The sequence below is a fragment of the Camellia sinensis genome, chromosome 1 (genome assembly GCF_055761805.1).
Source record: "Camellia sinensis isolate YWXY chromosome 1, ASM5576180v1, whole genome shotgun sequence".
In the NCBI taxonomy this organism is placed as follows: domain Eukaryota; kingdom Viridiplantae; phylum Streptophyta; class Magnoliopsida; order Ericales; family Theaceae; genus Camellia; species Camellia sinensis.
In genome coordinates this window covers 5234248-5247862 of record NC_138961.1, presented here as the reverse complement: position 1 = coordinate 5247862, position 13615 = coordinate 5234248, and positions in this window count along the sequence as shown.

Here is a 13615-nt window from a genome sequence, read left to right as displayed (position 1 = left end):
GTGTGTGTCAATTTATGACCACACTACCAAACAGGTATTCAGCTGGAGAGCACTGGCAGAATAGATTAAGCCCAAACAACTTGTCACAGAAATATAAGAATCTCACGGTGGTTCGTCCACCCGAGGGCACTCCGACGATCAAGTCAGTAAAATATCTCTCAAAGATAACCCATAATGCTTAACTCACTAGACAGAGCATCAATAGCATATCTTAGACCCATGAGGGTGCCTCTCTTTTATAGCCAACACAAACCTAGTCCCAATTGAAGCCAAGCTCCAATGGACTTAGGATTACTGCTAATCTTGGACTCCTAGTAGGATTGGGATAAACTCTCTAAGAGTCTTATCTTTATCCAAATTGAAGTCCTCTCTCATTCTAGGACTCTTGTCCCTTATCCGCCTATCCCAGATTCCGATATCTTTGCAGATAACCTCGGCCTAGCCGAGACGATCTCGGCGTCATAAGCAAGACATATGGCACCTCGGCCGGCACTTCGATGACACCTCGGCCACATGTTGTCATTCAAAAATTATGTCCCCACAACTGCCCCCTAGGTTCTATTACCTCGGCATCCTAAGGTGATGGAACCTATGTCATTCCTTTCGTTAATCATGATCCCGGTTTAACTTCAGCTTGTAAATTTTTCTTAAAATTTCAACAAGTGTTAAACATGACCTTGGTTTAACTTCAACTTGTAAATTTTTCTTAAAATTTCAGCAAGTATTAAGCATGACCTCGGTTTAACTTCAACTTGTAAATTTTTAAAATTTCAACAAGTGTTAAACATGTCCTTGGTTTAATTTCAACTTGTAAATTTTTCTTAAAATTTCAACAAGCGTTAAACATGACCTCGGTTTAACTTCAACTTGTAAATTTTTAAAATTTCAACAAGCGTTAAACATGACCTCGATTTAACTTCAACTTGTAAATTTTTAAAATTTCAACAAGTGTTAAACATGTCCTCGGTTTAACTTCAACTTGTAAATTTTTCTTAAAATTTCAACAAGTGTTAAACATGACCTCGGTTTAACTTCAACTTATAAATTTTTAAAATTTCAACAAGTGTTAAACCAACCTTATCTTGTAAATTCCAACTCCCAAACATCATTCGCCAGCCCTCTTTAATTCTCCATGCCCAACCTCCCGTGAAGGCCGGTGAGAATGGCCTTTTGCCCTATCGTGCTGAGGGACTGCAGGAACTGTGTTCTGCTCCCCTTTCTGGGCACCTTTCTTGGCCGCTGGAATCGGCGTATCTTGTAACGGGAATGGTGGTTACATGACATTGTTCTGTATCATGAAATTGACAACCATTTGCAGGTCTGCCAATTTGTTCGCCATTCTTTTCATCTCGTCGTCCATCCGCAGGCATCTATCTTTCCATACCTGGAGGTCGTCCTTGTTATAATACCCGCTTCGATCTGATTTCTTTGGCAAGTCGCCCTCTTGACCGAGGTCCTTTTCTACGTGATTCTTATCATGAGTCTCTTCGTTGGTCCACCTCCAATGCTTGCGAAACACCTCCAAATCTTGCCTAGGCAAGGCATGTACACATACAAGCCATGTTTAACATAGAACGGTCCACTGAACTATGCTTCGACACAAGAAGTATGGGCACATACCAGACCAAGCTCAACATGGAAAGGCGCAAGCCATAGACGGGGGCGATGCAGTGAATGCATGCAAGCTATAATGCAATATCTACAAATATGCAATGGAATGGAAATGCAATACAATGGATATGGCCTGTGGGCCAAACCAAATCTTACCTAGGAAGGGCATGTACACGTACAAGCCGCGTCTAACATAGAACGGTCCACTGAACTATGCTTCGACACGAGAAGTATGGGCACATACCAGACCAAGCTCAACATGGAAAGGCGCGAGCCATAGATGAAAGGTGATACAGTGAATGCATGCAAGCTATAATGCAATATCTACAAATATGCAATGGAATGGAAATGCAATACAATGGATATGGCCTGCGGGCCAAACCAAATCTTGCCTAGGAAAGGCATGTACACGTATAAGCCGCGTCTAACATAGAACGGTCCACTGAACTATGCTTCGACACGAGAAGTATGGGCACATACCAGACCAAGCTCAACATGGAAAGGTGCGAGCCATAGGCGGAGATGATGCAATGAATGCATGCAAGCTATAATGCAATATGCACTATATGCTAATGATGCAATGGATATGGCACGTAGGCCAAACCAAATCTTTGCCTAGGAAAGGCATGTACACGTACAAGCCTCGTCTAAAATAGAACGGTCCACTGAACTATGTTTCGACGTGAAAAGTATGGGCACATACCAGACCAAACTCAACATGGAAAGGTGCGAGCCATAGGCGGAGATGATGCAATGAATGCATGCAAATAACAATGCAATATGCACTATATTCTAATGATGCATGACAATGCAACTATTTACGATGATGCGTGACAATGCATGTGTGTTTGTTTTTGAAATGCAGATGATGTATAAAATGCATGTTGCATGGAATGCGCGACAACACGCGGCTTTCGAGATGTACGACAATGCGAACACTAAAGGTCTTGCACCTTCCAAGGATTTAAGGTCTCCTAGACCGTGGATATACCTGTGCGGCTCGTCTGGTTGCACCAGCCTCATATGAACCGTACATTCAGTATCGTGCCTGTAAAGAAAACAACTCAACAGGTACGACGCATATTAATGTATTTGAAAATGCGTGACAACGCAAAGCGAATGGGAAGCATAACAATGCTGTGAAGGCACAGATATGTAAGTAGAGCACGCGGTCTACGCGGGCAACGAAACTGATCATAGGCATGCGGTCTACGCAAGCCATGAAATCGAACATAAGCATGCGGTCTACGGGAGTCAAAACATGCGGTCTACGCAGGTAAAACTTGCGGTCTACGCAGGTAACGAAATTGAACAAATATGCGGTCTACGCAAGCAAAACATGCGGTCTACACAAGTAATGAAACTGAATAAACATGCGGTCTACACAAGCAAAACATGCGGTCTACGTAGGTAATGAAATTGAACAATCATGCGGTCTACACAGGTAATGAAATTGAACAATCATGCGGTCTACGCAAGCAAAACATGCGGTTTACGCAGGTAATGAAATTGAACAATCATGCAAAATGCAATGAAATGCGCAAAACAGCGCGATGCGTTAGACAACGCGAGTGCACAAGACAGTGCAATTGACTTGAAATGCACAAGACAGTACGATTGATATGTGATGCACAGGGGGGCAACTTTTGAGTTTCGTAAAAGCCAAAAGGATATGGAAAGGATACACCTTGCACGAATTCGAGTGCCACGCACAGAAGACACGACCTGATGTCAAAACAGAGGCCGGTTAAGCGTCGGAAGTGCACTGTTTTGCACTGTTTTGAGCACTAAAGGCCGTGGACCCCACAAATAACTCAAACAAGGGTGTAGGAGCCTCCAAAATCACTGTAGGAGGTTACCAGATGCCCACCGGCCATCAGAATACATCACCGGCCGCCCACCGGCCATAATTCAGTTCCATCGGCACAATATTTTGCCGACCGGCAAAGAGTGTGGCCGACCGGCAAAAACTCCCTGTATCGGGGTAGTTTTGTCATTCCACTTCGGGTCTTTTAAAATAGGGTTTCTAACCCTATTTTCTTCACTTCTCTTTGGTCGAAAATCCCCTCTCTCTCTCTCTAGAGCATTTTCCTCCCTCGATTCTCTCCTTTTCTTGCGTTCTAGCTCCCATTTCGTTGTTTGATTCGCGATCTCCCTCGCGTTTCGGACATTTTCAACCGAACGAAACTTCGTTTCGGTGTTTCTTTCTTGATTTTCGCCACTCGGGGCTTGTTTCCCTCGAGTTTTTCTTGATACCCGTGCCTTTTCTGCATTCCGACTTTTTCCGGCCTTTTCCGACCCTCTCGGGGTTTGACTTTTTGTTGACTTTTCACCTTCCCGCCCGATTTTCTGCCTTCCGGCCATTTTTACACTCTCTTCGAGATGACGGACAATCTTCCACAGGGCGGGGCTCCTCCAGAGCTCGAGATGGACCCTGAGGCCGAGCCCTTGCCACTTTATATCTGGCCGTTTGATCCGGAGACCTACAGGCCTGCAGTTCATGAGATGCTCCCCGACGGACTACGCCAGTTCCAGAGCTTCGAGAGGCACGTGCCACGCGAGCTACTACTGCGTGAGCCTACTTCCCACCTGTCCTTCGGCGCTTCCGAGGTAACTTTCCTTCTCTGCTTTACTTTGTGCAATGTAGGATGCAAAACTGCCGTAGCTGGTTATGCTCTTTAACTGCTTAAATCTGATATGCTGTATACCGTAGTTGATTGTAAACATACGTGCAACTGATATCTGTTTGAGACTGACACATGCAAACATATTGCATTGGCTTCGAATCACCCAAACACACGGCGCACACTGTATTTCACTGCATACACACTGGTACTTGGTATTGGCTTGAATCTGAAAATATGCACGCGTGCTATACTGTACTGAACTACCCAAACACGCTGACACATCACACACTGTAGTTCACTGTAAGCACACCAGCACCCGGTATTTGTTTGAATCTGTTAAAACTTGCACGCATGCTACATCCGCCCTGAACCACCCAAACACGCTGACACATCACACGCTGTAGTTCACTGTAAGCACACCGGCACCCGGTATTTGCTTGAATCCGGAAACATGCACACATGCTGTATACCTACGTGATTTTTAGAACTGCGTTTTGAATATTGCCTTGCAATTGTTGTTTTTGATTACAGGGGGATTCCCATACCATTCGCGGGTATGGGAACACCGGTGCTCGGGACTGGTACCTCGAGCTGCCAGATGCGGTTCGTGTCATCGTCGACGAGGCCGGCTTTGGCATTTTCTGCAGGGGGCTCTCTCGACTGACTACCTGCAAGCCCTTGCTCGCTGCTCTTGCGGAGAGGTGGTGGGATACCACCGACTCTTTCCACTTCTCCGTCGCAGGGGATATGACGATGACCCCTTACGACTTTTCGATGCTTACTGGCATTGGGGTAGGGGGTGATCCGATCCCCTTCGACACGGATGTGGACGAGTGGGACGCTGCCCAGCTATACTTGCTCGGTACGCAGCCTCCCCTCGCTCGAGCGGGGTTTGTTAGGTACTCGTGGTTTGAGAGCCACTTCCGGATCCAGCCGGCCTTGGCAGAGGAGGCGCAGATGTCCCCAGAGGAGGTGGACCAGTATGTGCGGGGCTTCATTATGTTCCTCTTTGGGACGACTCTCTTCGCCGATCGGGCGAACACCGTGCCCTTGTGCCTGCTGAGCGCGCTAGTAGACGTCAGGCAGATCTGCCACTACGACTGGGGTGGCGCCGCTCTGGCCACTTTGTACGGTTATATGAGCTCTTCTTCCCGCCTCAGCAGACAGCTCCTTGGTGGCTATTGGCGAGCCTGGGAGGTACGTTCTCTTCCCTTTTTATAGTTCTGCTTTCTACTTTCTGTATTCTGCACACTGCACATATACCGTACACTGCCCCACACTGACTGTATACTGCACACCCGGCACACATATACTCTGCTTTACACTGTCTGCACACTGCTCACACTGTACACTCTGCCCCACACTAACTGTATACTGCACACTCGGCACTCATATACTCTACTTTACACTGTCTGCACACTGCTCACACTATACACTCTACACAATACACTGCACAACACACGGTTCTGCCATTTCTACTTTATTCTGTATTTTGCCTTATCTGACAGTCATACTGATATCTGTTCTGCAGTTATGGGTGTATGCCTACTTTCCTAGGCTTTCCCCAGTACCCGATGAGGAGATCCCGCTCGGCGTCCCCTTCTCTCATCGCTTCGACGTGCGATGTGTGCGGAGACCGCGGGAGTCTCTTATTTTCTTCCGCCGATACTTCGACACCATCACCGCCGCGGAGGTATGTTCAACTTTAGAGTTTATTATTTTTTTGCCTCGCTTTGCACCGTATGTTTTCAATAACGGTAGATAATAACCTGCATTTCATTTTCAGATCACCTGGCAGCCCTGGGCTCCATTGCCGGCCGTGGTGAGGGATCACTATGAGGGCGCGGAGGAGACTTCCCGTTGCCGGATTCTATTGGAGGGCCCGGTCTGTCGGGCTTGGTACCTGGGCGAGCGCTTCTTGCGTCAGACCCTAGGTTTACCGGAGCAGATAGTGCCGGGTCCGCCTCCTACGCATATGAGGCATACGGAGAGGTTCTCTCTTGAGCAGATGAGGGACTTCACCGTCGGCTGGAGTGAGGAGCATCACAGAGGCGAGGGCGACTACGCAGAGTACGTCCGAACCTATATTATGCGACCCTTGAGTGGTGGTCGCCGAGCTGAGGGGGAGAGGCCAGCGGCGCTGGCAGCTGGAGCGGGAGCTGGGGCTGGAGCGGGTACATCGAGGAGGGCTCGAGTGCATAGCAGGAGCGGAGCTCAGGGGGGACGGGGGACTGGCTGGCCCGCCTTGCCCACTGTACTCTCATATAGAGGGCAGGATGGGGCGACCTACCAGATCCCCTTTACTCCTCCCCCGGCTGGTCATGAGTTAGCTGGTATCCCCGACTTGCCTTCGGTATGTATTACTTGATTTTGCATCTTGCATCTGCATTTCATTTCAGTTTATTTGACATTCCGCGAAATACTGATGTATCTTATACTCTTGCAGGCGTCCTCCGAGTATACCCGACAGTCCGTGGAGTTGAACGCCTCCATGATGGGGATACTGCAGCGGACTTTTGACCTCCTGGCCCTCTACAGTATTCCGGTATGCCCTTCTGATGATGGTCTCAAACCACTCATACACTGCTTCACATTGTCTGATGCACGACACAACACCTAACACACTGATCTCCCAGCTCTGATACACTGCAGACACTGCATTTATACACTGTATTCTGCACTTGATAAAACTGCGCACGGCATTCACACACTGTATACTGCATTCTGTACTGATAAACTGCTCACCGCATTCTCACACTGTATACTGCATTCTGCACTGATGCACTGCATACACTGTATTCTGATGTATTTTCCCTTTTATGATTTTTCAGCCTCCCTTCCAGATCCCTCCGGTGGGTGGTGCTCCGGCTGGGCCTTCTTTTCCTGCTCGAGGAGGGCGTGGAGACACTGCACGTCCCCGTACCAGGGGAGGGCGTACTCACGTCGGGAGTAGTTCTCGGGCGCCGGCCCCTGATGATGATGATGATGATGACGATGATGAGTCCGAGGCAGAAGCAGAGGCCGGGTCATCTGAGGAGGAGACCGGAGCCGGTTCTAGCTCGGGCTCTAATGACGATGCAGATGATGGTCCTGGACCTTCGTCCAGGAAGAGGACTAGGACAGACTGATAGCCCCCGGAGCCGCTTGACACGGATGCAGATTTTTTGTTGTTTTTCTTCTTTCTTGTACTTTTCCCTTTTGTTGGTAGTTAGGATACTTTGTACTGCGGCAAGCAGATTTTTGTTTCCAAAACTTGTACTTGAAAAGATGATGAAATGAAACAGGCTTTTTATCTGAAAAAGTGTTACATTTACATATCTCATGTATTGCATCGCATCACATCATGTTACACCTCAATGTAAATGAAATTGATTGGTTGTCTGAAAATTGAACACTTGCACTGTAATAATCAGATAACTAAATAGCCAGCAGCAAAAATAACCCAAGCAACCCACTGCCTGATTCTGGACACACAGGCCTTACTCTACTGGGGATTAATCTGCATACAGCCCGTAACCCAACACTTGGTTTATTCTGTACACAACAAATCCTGAACAAACAGCCCAATCTGATAAGACGGACTACGGGGATGAAACTAGCTGAAGTTGAAGCACACTCAGATGCCCCAATTTTTTTGTTCTTTTACTTCGCACAGATGTAGAGAATGGCACAGCACTCTGAGCATAAACAATTTTTGAAATAAAACGGATTTTCAAACCGGGGTATCAAGCCTATAACTGGATACAGTGGAAGAGGACTCGACAAAGATACACGACCTAAACACAACGAGACAAGCTCGGGAAAGAGTAAAAACAAAAGACGAAACTGACAAATCAAAAAGACACGACACACAGACGCGTCAACGAAGACGGGGGACCTCAGATCACGAGGAGCCAGTTTCTCTGGGTATTGTTTCCCACTCTTTCTGATTTGTGATTCTCACATCGCTCGGCCCTTAGGCTCGGTTTTTCTCTCAAAACCCTTCGGCTCGCTATTCCTTTCAACTTACACCTCTCTATTCTTTAATCTCTCATTTTTCATCCCTCCCCAAGGTGATTAATGAATGAATAGGAAGTTGCGGGTTCATGCCCAATGCCGTTAGCTCACGGCTATTTCTTCTAGTGGGTAGAGTGCCCTCCTGGCAAGTATGTTGACGACGGGGAAAAGACAGAACGCCTGACTCAACTGTGCCCCTAGTTCATCGCTTCGACCATTTTTTGTTTTTGCTTTCTACTAAAACAGTTTTGATCAAAAGGAGAGTTAGATTAACATACTTGTTCGATTTTTGATTTGAAAATCATGCGAGTTAGGCTATGAGCGCTGAAAATTTTCCTTTTTGGGTCCAAGAAAATGGTCCAGTTTTGGAAAATGGAATAGTTTTCGAGGAAATAGTCAGCCTTGGTAAAAATTTTCAAAAACTATTTTGCAAACAGTCAATGCTCAACGAGCATGGAGCTTACTCTTTGAGATGCGCAACCTTGGATCGGAGGCAATGGAAAATTGCCCCTGGTTTGAAGGGGGTGGATGGCAACGGAAAGTTGCCCCTTGTCTGGATGATGCCGCAGCAGTCCACAAAGAGTCTTCACTAGTGATGATGACGACCGAACTCTCTCGGACACAGAGAAGACGAAGATGGTCAAAACCAATATATGGACACAGTCACTTTGAAGGTATTGGCAACTGGACTTTGGGATGAAATCGAAATCATTGCATGGACCGAGACGCTATGAAAGCGTTGGGGGCTGGACTTCAGGATGAAGTTGCCTACGTATCCCAAACATGAGAATCAAGCCTCACGTTGTTCCGGTTAAGGTACACTCGGGTATTTTAACCTTCACTTTTCAGGCTCTAATTTTTGCCAAGGTGCCCGATGTGGGTTTTCGACCTTGCGAGCTTCTTTTCATTTTTCTTCTTTGTTCATTTCTTTTTCTTTTCTTTTTCGCATTTTTCTTTTCTTTTCTTTTTTTGTATTTTTTGCTTTTTGCTTTTTGCTTTTTTTTTTGTATTTTTCTCTTGCTCTAACTTTTGCCTGGGTCGCCCTTCCGGGTTTTCGGCCCAGCGAGCCTCTCAAAGGGTAAAAATGTAACAAGTCCATGCCAAATGGTTTTTGAAGTTGAAGCCTCTCTATATTTGGAGAACGGCTATTGCAATGATTTGTAGGAGAATCCATCATGGTTGCTCCACGAGCTTCTTTTGGTGAGATCTGATCTTTTGATTCGGCTTTGGTGCCTCTTGTTCGAGGGCTGCTTCTGATCTGGCCATACAGACCTTGCATGACGTTTGACCGTTGAACTTTCTGAACGGGTTGAAGGTTCGAAACGGACGGGTTGAATCTTGAGGCTGAGAGCGATCCTAGGCTGCACAATCTCAAGAGCGATCCCACATAGGTCTTTACAGGGCCGCATAAAACATTTGTTTTTGAAAGTTTTTAAGAAAACAACAAATCGCTCGCGCTGTGTGGAACCAATTTGGATCAAGCCAGGGTCCTTCCCAGTACTCACGCTGACAAGCATGATTTCATTCATAAAAAGGCTTAGCATGCCTCTCCTTCTCTCAAAATGATCAAAGTTTTGCAAAAGCCGAGGAATTTCCTTCCTCTTCGTTTTTATCATCGCAGTGTTCAAAAGGGTTTTTTGAAAAACTTAGGTTAATGCAATGAGTTTGGCGCACAAGAAAGCAGGCGAGATGTACTGTCAGCCCATTCAAATCCTCTGGCACAACTAACTTACACTGAAGGCAAGCATGAAAGCGAGATAGCAACAGCTGTTTCATTCAGATTTGTTGGTATAACTGGCCCTTAGGCAGAAACAGACTCAAAAACAAAACGGGTAATTACAAGACAAAACGGTGTTCGAGGCAACAACCCCGGAATCACCTGGTATTCTATACAAAGGGGACTGACTCGCTATAACAAGACAGACCCTTAAGCAAGAAGACTGACTCAAGACAAAGAGACAGACCCAAAACAAAAGACTGACTCGATACCCAAGCCAGAATTTACAAAGCTAGCGTTCGCAGATGCTCAAAAAAATTGCGTGCCAGACGCCACATCCAGAATATACCAAATGCCGCCCGCAGGTGGTTCACTTTCTGATTACATACTTGCAGTATCTATGTCCTCAAAATCCAATAGCTGGGTGGTAACGGACTTGGCTGAGGTGGGCGGGAGGATAACCTCGTTGTCAATCAAATCTTGCACCTCATGACGGAGGCGGAAACAATTGTTGGTTGCATGGCCTGTCTGCTGGTGGTACGCGCAGTACTGAGCAGCATCATGCGTAGCAGGGAGATTCTTCAGGAGAGGCCGAGGCTCCAAGGGTTTAAGGTGTCCCCTCTCGGCAAGGATCTGAAATGCCTTAGATAGAGGCATTTAGAGAGCATGAAAGGTCCTGCGCCCTCGGGGCAGGTACTTTGGAGTCTGAGCGTTCTTACTAGCTGCACAAGTAAAAGGGTCGGCAGACGCCGCCTTGGCTTTCTGATCTTTCCCAGGTGCAGAGGCGGGAATAGGAGAAACTGTTTTGGTATGACGGGGCCTATCCCGATCTTCCGACTGACTTGAACTCCCCTCAGGTGGAGTGGGGAAAGCATCCTCCATAGTTTTTGCCACAACTGCGGATATCTGTTGCTTGTTCATCCCGCTGGCTTTCAAAGCCTCGACTGCCCACAGTAGTTTTTCAATGGGATCGGCATTTGCCTTCATTTTTTCTTTTCCTCTGGCCTCAGCCTGGTCGAGGGTTTGGTTTGATGTGGATATGTCATTGCCGTAGCTGGAGGCCATCTCCGGTTGGCTAAGTTCAATCACAATTCGCCCTAACAGCGGGGGCTTTTGGGGTACAAAACTCCCGACATATGGTGCGGCTGGAGGTGAAGCTGACATTCCGTAGGCGAGATCCGCCACAGACCTCTGGAGATCACCTATCATCCCCATTAGTTCAAATGTAGTAGGCTCGCGAGCCTGGTATAGCTGGGGGGCCTAGACCAGGTGCGCGATGGGCGACCTGGGTGGATGTGGCATATCAATATTGGTCTCACTTTGCAGAGTGATCCCTTGCTCTAATGCAACTGTCATAACCACGATCTCTTCCGAATTCTGCGTCATCATAAGTCCTGCCTCAGCAAAGGGGGAGCACTAGCTATTCTGTACCAGCTGTCCGAACCTTGAAAGAGACAACAAACAGCATTTCAGCCCAAACAGATCAAACATGGGTGTAGCTGAACAACTGTACTCTACTGCTGATCACTGTTCCCCAGAAATCACTGTCCCCAAAACTGAACTTGATACCCGCAGATAACTGATTCTCAACAACACTGATATTGGTGCCCTCGGGCCTCGGGCCTGACACTCAAACTTGCAAACTGATATGTATTTTCCCTGTAGAGATACACTCTAAAAGCACTTAGCAAGTAAAGAGAGCCAAAAACACCCCTATGTTGGGGTAGGGTTTCCCTGTCCTATTTTGTCAGGAGCTAGGGTTTCACTACGCACGCAGCAGTTTTCGAACAACCTAACATCGGGTAAGCAGCCTGTCCTAATTTGGAATGGTCACTATGGATCCGAATATGCACTAGGCCGAGTGGTCAAAAAGGGTGGCCCGGTAAAACCGGGGTTTGTGTTCCCATACTGTCAGAGCCCATAACCGGTCAGCCTTATGGTCATGCCTTAACAAGACAAGCCTGCGGCAAACTGTTCAGGAATGGCAGATGGCAAACACTGTGTTCCTAGGCGCACCAATGCACATGCAATGCAAAGAAACACATAAATGGAATCAAAATAAGATATCACGAATTCGAGTCAAGCTCTCTAAATCCCCAGCAGAGTCGCCAGAAACTGTAGACGCGCCCGCGTGGGGGGCCTCGCTGCTACAGTTCGGACTCGATTCGTGTCACGGTTCTTAATCTGAACCAAAGAGTCCAAATCTGGCAAATCGTTTTGAGAAAACAGATTTTAGAAAAGAAGTGCCAAACATGGACTGCTTTGCCAGATACAGAGTCGCCACCTAAATATTTTTTATGGGGGAATTTAGGAAACCCTGACTCCGTGCCGAAGGCCACATGTCCGTCATCACCAGAGTTGCCTCGGCTCGGGAGCTTGGGTACGATTGGGGAAGGTCAGCTATGAGCACCCCCTCTCGCCCGATCCGAAGATCGGTCTCTACTAACTGTGATATCCGATTTTGAAAACGTTATGTGTTCTTATCCCGATTATTAGCCTAGAATTACTACGTTATGCGCACAGCAAACAAGTATAGACTAGATTGCCTAATTTGGAAATAAGCATTGCATATCCGTTTGTCTTGGGAAAATGTTTTAGAATTTGCTACTCGCAAGTAGGCTAAAACACGGATTTCAACGAGTGTTTCCAACTCAGGCAATCCAACCTTCACCCACAGGCATTCAACAGTTTATCACATAAGCATCTAGCCACATGGTAAACATGCTGTTATGATAGCATTCACACGCATGCGATATGCTAAAACATGAAAATACTTACATCGTACTCTGAGCCAAAACAATAAACTCGTTAGTAAACGATGCATGATCCAAGTCCACGTTTGAATGTCTAATGCAACACATACAGGATGCAGTTAGAGTAGACTCGGCTAACCTAAACATGGTATGTGAAATGCAATCAATTGATGCACGTATTCAATTTGGAATTTGAAGTATAAATGCAGTTAGCATGATGTACCGAGCCCGGTGCATGCGAGACGAATGAATGGATGCACGCATGCATAGCATAAGGTATGCTAATTTAAACATGCCCTAATCTACCATCATAAGCAGGTAAATAAAAGGGAAGAAAGAAGTGGGGGTTGGAAAACATGCACACACTCACCCACACTTATTACAAGTTTACCCTCGCTCGGAGGAACCAAAAGAATAATACAAATTAAATAACGAATCAACTAACCTAGCTAATTAATTATTACAAATCACCTAATTAGTTAACAAACTAACTAAGCTAGGAAAAATAGTAAACCTCCTCGGGAAGAGAGTTCGATGCACGCATGCTCGGGTCTTGCTCGGAAGTGTACTGCCATGCATAGGTTGCCTCTGTTTTTCATGCTATGCTCCTCTGAAGACTACCAAAGTCTCAGGATTGCTTCCCTGGACATTGGGAGACACCACCGGCTGAATAGAATGGCCACCGGCAGTGGTATGTGATCACCGGCTGTGAATGCATCCATCGGCCATGGAAAGATTGCCAGTCGGCATTGGACACTGCCGGTCGGCAGAAGGTTCCTGCAGAATCTGCATTTGACAGCAACAGAGGGCAAGGCAGAACATGGCAATGCAATTCAAGCCATATATGTACCAATCATGTCCTTTATCATGTTAATGACTCAAAGGAACATGCTCCTTGGTTCTCGGACCAT